At 38.5% G+C, this 6,403-nt stretch overlaps 1 protein-coding gene across 1 annotated transcript in view; it reads right to left on the reverse strand.

Moving 5' to 3' along the window:
- The window catches only part of Senp6 (SUMO specific peptidase 6), a 68,338-nt gene that overhangs the window by 44,021 nt on the left and 17,914 nt on the right, over window positions 1-6,403 (reverse strand). The gene's annotated exons all lie outside the window — the stretch shown is intronic.

Raw genomic sequence — 6,403 nt, forward strand, 5'->3', positions numbered from 1 at the left:
TCAATACCGTTAATACAAAATTTCTCTTATAAAAATTGTATTAAAATGTCTGAAAGGAAAAATATTTTGTTGTAATTTCATATTTAGTACCTTTCTCTGTTTTATTTTTCAAGACAGGGTTTCTCTGTGTAGCCTTGGCTGTCCTGGACTCACTTTGTAGAGCAGGCTGGCCTCAATCTCACAGAGGTCTGCCTGGCTCTGCCTCAGAGTGCTGGGATCACAGGCGTGCAACACTGCACCCAGCTTAGTACATTCTTTCAAAACTATATAAATGCCAAATATCTACTGAGAAAAAAATTAAAAATATTTTTTAAAAAAGGGTAAGATGACCATAAAACACTGAGTTTATTGAGATATATTTATCAGTTCAAACTTCTCTTTCAAATAAAATAACCTAAAATAGTGAATGTGAATTACCGCAAATATTCAGCCAACATATTTGAATGATAACTTGTGCAAAGATTTATTTTTAAAAACCTGGGTGTGGTAAAGAGCATCTACAATCCTAGCACTAAAGAGGCTAAGGAGGATCGCTACAAGCTCAAGACCACTCTGAGCTATACAGTAAATTCCAGGCTTACCTGTACTACATAGTGAGACCCTCTCCCCAAAAAACTAGAAAAACAGAAATTCTAAAAATATATTTATAGTCAGGTATAGTGGCACATGTCTTTACTTCCAGCAACTGGGAAGTGAAGGCAGGAAGATCTCTGTGAGTGAGTTCTAGGCCAGCTTGCGCTGGAGTTCCAGGACAGCCAGGGTTGTTATACTGAGAAACCCTTATCTTGAAAAGCCAAAACATAAAAATAACAATAAAAATATATTTATTGCTATGCCAAAATTCTGTATATTTACATGTCTCCGAGGCTGTTTCTTTTGGGCAGTAAGAAGAAGTCAATAAACCAAGAGCTTAAAATAGTATTGAATTTGCAATATGATTATCAGAGTATGCAAACTACTATTGTAACTCTTATTAAAGGCAATGGATGTACTCCTAGTCAAGGCACTGAATTTGATCTACAGTACTACCAAAAATCCGCAACAAAACTGTAAAATTTCACATAGGATTGATTCAAGTGTGTTAAGAGTATGTTACTTCTGTTTAAACAATGCCTACTCGTATCATTTATTTTGGGTTTCCTTTCGCTGGTGGAAATCTGATTGCAGGTGAAAGTGGTGATTACAAGTTCACCAGTAAAAAACAATGAAAATGGAAGACTTGCTCTTTCATACAAAATTCAGAGGCTTGATAAATTCTGGCTTTTCAAATTATTTACAAACAAACAAACAAAACCAAATTATTTCCAGAAAAGGCTACTTTTTTTTTTTTTTTTTTTTTTTTCTTTTCAAGACAGGATTTCTCTGAGTAGCCTTGGCTGCCATGGACTAACTTTATAGACCAGCCTGGCATTGAACTCACAGAGACCCACCTGCCTCTGCCTCCCAGAGTGCTCAGATTACAGGTGTGTGCTACCACACCCAGCTGGAAAAACCTTTACCTTAGTTTGAAAACTGTTGTCTAGCCATTTTTCAATCATTAGAAAACATTTATTACATACATACAAAAACTGAGAAATAGAAGCAAAATTATTTATCAATAAAATATTGCTTTATCTTTTATTACTGTAGAAAAAACACAATATTAAAAAAAAACTTGCCACAAAATATAAATTGATTTTGTAAGGTTCATTCTTATGAAATATCGGAGGAAAGTATCCTTACTCTTTATCTGCATCTCCTTCACTTTCTTCTTCATGATCAAAGCTCCAATTATTTTTAAAGCCTCCATCTCTCTTAGATTCTGATCTAGCCAAAGCTGAAATAAAACAAACTGAAATAAGTACTCATTAATGTAACTATTAAATATAAAAGAAATGTGAACATTTCCCAAACCCTGTTCTCAATTTTTAAAACCTTAATGCTTTTTATATTTTTAAACTATTTCTTGTAAACATCTTACTTCCTCCAAGAGAAAACAAATACATTAAGACTGGTGTGTGTGTGTGTGTGTGTGTGTGTGTGTGTGTGTGTGTGTAGTTTCTACAGACCCTTACATTACTAAAACATGCCAGGGACTGTGGCACAGGCCTTAAATCCTAGCACTCAGGGAGGCAGAGGCAGGTGGATCTCCATGCGATGGAGTCCAGGACAGCCAAGGCTACAGAGAGAAACCCTCTCTCAAAAAAACAAAAATTACTAAAACATGGTAAAATGGGGAGGGGCATGTCTATATGAACTATAAAAAAATCAACTTTACTCTCAATCTCTGATCAGTGATTTTCGAAATTAATGTCTCCAGTGTTTTGCCTTTTTATAAGAACTACATCCAGACCACTACCATTTCTGTTAGTCTCAACCACCTTTTAACAGAAGAAAAACAAGACTTTGTTATTTTGATAACCAGAAAATCTAGATCAGAATAGCCAAGATGTTCATTAGAAAATACAGAAAAAAGTGGGAAGGGGGAAATAAATGAGGTTCAAAAGCCAGCATCTGTCTTGTGCCACATGACAAAAGTCTAGATTAATATCAAGGTCCTAGTGCTATGAGAGGTCAGACTAAGCCAAGGGCAGGGGAAAGAAATGCACCTTGTTTTTAGAAAGGTAACAGGGACATCTGTGATGAGCTACATTGGATCTAAACTTGTCAGCTGAGTACTGAGGACAAAGCGTATCTATCTACAAGTCTGGTGGGGAAGTGAAGCTCAGGGACACAGTGCTTGCCCACCATGCTATAGACATTGGCTTCAAAACTTCAGCAGCATTACAAACAAACAAACAAAGCAAAAAATAAAGTATATCTACTAGTGATACGCAACCACTGGCTGCAGCCCAGGATTGCCATGAACGCAGCCCAACCAAAATTATAGGCTTACTTAAAACATTAAGAGATCATTTTTTTGTTGTTGTTTAAAAAACAAACAAAAAAAAGTAACTTAAGTTTGTGATTTTCAAGCATAACCTCTGTAGATGATAATTTCAGGTTACAATGCCAAAAGGCTAGGCACCCACCTAAATATTTTTATCTCGCCATAATTCAGATTTTTTTCCCCTTCAACTTAAGGATAATTTATTAGAATTTAAATAAAAGACAGGCAACCTGAAAATTTCAGCATCTTTCTAGAGAAGAAAAAAATGGAGACAAGAAGGAAAAAAAAAAAAAAAAAAAAAAAAAAAAAGCTACATTGTTGGAGGTAAAGTCAGCATGTAGGTCAGCCACATGGCCTCAGCAGCCAAGTAGCAGGGAGGCAGGCTTAAGAGAAATAAGGAAGTACAAAGTACCAGGAAAAGCATCCAAAAGAAAGACAGAAAAAAAAAAAAAAAAAGCTACAACTTGCCATGTCAAGACTCAGAAAGCCAGGCCCAGGTGAACCTCCAGAAGAATTGTAGGGACTGTCTCAAATTCAGGTTTTTAGAATCCCACCCCCCTCCCCCAAACATAATAGTGGTAAGAGTAGGAACTTTGATTCTGGATATTTTGCTTTGACTTTCCAGCCTAACACTGAAAAATTCATCTAGGGCTGGGTATGGTGCTGCATGCCAGCCATCCCAGCACTGAAGCAGAAGGATCACAACTTCATGGCCAGCTTGGACTATACAGTTTGAAGTCAGCTTTAGCTACATAGTAAAAGTCCCATCTCCTAAAAGTCAACAAAGACAAATTACATAATCTGTGAAACTTTGTAACATCACCCCAAAGAGACTAAGCAGAACATTCCTAATCACAAACCCCCAATCACTAAAGAGTTGAAACCAGAATTTTTCACCCTCTAAGGATACAGGAGTCCATAATTAAAACAGCTTCCTTTGGTCTCAGATACCTGAGTTGACAAAGGGCCATTAGCATTTGGAAGCACTGCAATTAGACACCCACAGTATGCTGCCTTCTTTACAAGTTCGATTGTGGCAAATTTGACTATCTTACTGTGAATTTTAGTTGTCAGCTAATAGAATCTACACTCTTGTGGGAAGACAGTTTCAATGAGGGGTTATCTAGATTAGTTAGCCTACAGGAATATCTGGAGAGAATTGTCCTGACTGTGCTAACTGAGGTGGGAAGGGCTCACCAACTCTAGATGGCACCATTCCCTGTTTTGGGGTCCCGTGCAATGTAAGAATGGAAAAAGCAAGTTGAGCAAGCATAAACATGATTCATTCGTTTTCTTTCAGCTCTTAACTGGATGTGACTAGGTGTTCCTGCTAGCCCTGACTTCCAAGCAATGGTGGACTGTAATTTTATGAACTAAAGTAACCCTTTTCTCTCCTGAAGTGCTTTTGTCATAGTATTTTATAACAACAACCAGCAATTAAACTGGGACACTTAGCAACTACAAAAGAAAAGTGTAACTGGGGCACCAACATGCTCAAGTTTTAAAAACACCATAGGCTGGAGGGAAGCTCAGTGGTGAAAAGTGCTTGCTGAACAATAAATCCTAAGGACCAGAATTTGGATCTTAGCATCCATGTAACAAGCTGGGTATCCCTGTAACCCCAATCTCCTAAGTGCGCAGAAACAGGAGGACTTCTGGGGCTTGGTGGCTTATAACATAGCTGAGACAATGTAAACACCAGGTTCAGGCACAGATCTGCTCCAAAGAAATAGGTGAACAGTGATAGAGGAACCTTCTAACACCCTTTCCAGATACCATGCACACACAGAAGCAAACAGCTACCTGCAGGCACAATACATAAGTAAGAAAAAAATTAACACAAACTAGGGAACTGGTTATATATAACCTCTCAAATAAAGGGCACATATTCCTTAGAAAATTTTTCAAATGTTATGCACACACCCTGCAAGAATTTCTTTAGAATAGGCTAGACATGTTAACTTACTCTAAGGGGGGAAAAAAGATTTAGAAAGAGAAAAACAAAAATGAACGAAAAAACTAACTGGACAGTGGAGAAACCCAACAAATAGTAATGTCTTATTCACAGCATATACCCTTTTAATACACTATGACAGAAAAAGTACCTTTGTTCTCTATTTGTCTCTAAAACTCCCAATACCAATTTAACCATCAAGAGCATTCAGACAAGCCCCCCAAGTGAGACATGCAACAAAATGCCTAATCAGAACTTCTTCAAAAAGTGATTAAGAAACTGTCAGACATCCAAATAAGTAAACACAGTGATAGGGGCTGCGGCAGGAGGATCACTGTAAATTTGAGGCCACCCAGGTCTATACAGGCAGTTCCAAGCTAGCCAGTGCTTTTGCACCAAGACCTGGAGAGTCAGTCAGTCTTCATATGTCCTTTGTGTGTCCTTCTCTCCTCTACTCTCCCTCCCATTATCCAGATCCCCACCCTCAAACAAAACAAAACAGTCAGTTAATTTGGCAAGGAAAGGAACACGTATAAGTTTAAATCTGGAGCCAATACTGAAAGGTGGCTGGTGGCTCCTTGTGAGTTTAAGAAAAACCTCTTGCTCTGCATGAGACAATAGGAAAGAGCCTGAGTACAAGATCTCACCCATCAAAGTTTCCACATTGTGAAATCATATTTGAAAGCCTGAACTCAGAATACAGCTGAAAGGGTACTACCCAGAGAAGTGTTTTGCTAGGATCAGCCTGGAAAGCACACAGAGGCTGATTAACTGTGGTCCACAGGGGCCAAGGTCCATCTGAAGATAGCAACAGAACGTGGCTTTGTCCATGTAGTAGTGATTTTTCAGGCATGCTTTCAAAGATGGAAGATTTAGTGGGTCATGATTCAAAAGCCACACTATGTGGCTTGACCCGTGTGATGTGAAATTGTGAAAGTGAAGCCTGAGTTGCAATGGAGACCTAAGTATACCGGAGATGCCAAGACCATGAACATTCACCAACCAAAAGCTGCAGGTAAAGAATAGAGCTGGCTCAAGAGAAAGGTTATGTGTGCAGTAAGCAGCAGATAGGGAGGGATGGAGCTATTTAGAACCCACGTGATTCTGTCACTAGGTCCAGATGGAGGACATGAGCTGCAGGACTTGGTGTTTGCCCTGCTGGATTTCAGTCTTGCTCTAATCTGACCTTTCCTTGCTATACACCCACCTTTACCTTTGGAATGGGAATGTTTATACTATGCCATTGTACGTTGGAAGTATGTAACTTAAAAAAGAAAGAAAATTTGCAAGGGCTCAAAGTTATGGAGTTGGTTGCTTGCTGTAAGAAGGAAAAACAAAGAGGAGATAATAGTGGATGAAAGATGCAATAAAAATAGCTAAAGGGAGAAATTGGTCAATAGTTAAAGAGTATTTATTGCTCTTCTAGAGGACTTTAGTTTGGTTCCCAGCACCCATATCAGCTAGCTCACAACCACCTGTAACTTAAGTAGACTTAACTTCCTCTTCTGGCCTCTGAGCCTCCCTGTCACATTTACACACACACACACACACACACACACACACACACACACACACACACA

The sequence above is a fragment of the Psammomys obesus genome, unplaced genomic scaffold (genome assembly GCF_907164565.1).
Source record: "Psammomys obesus unplaced genomic scaffold, mPsaObe1.curated_primary_1811, whole genome shotgun sequence".
In the NCBI taxonomy this organism is placed as follows: domain Eukaryota; kingdom Metazoa; phylum Chordata; class Mammalia; order Rodentia; family Muridae; genus Psammomys; species Psammomys obesus.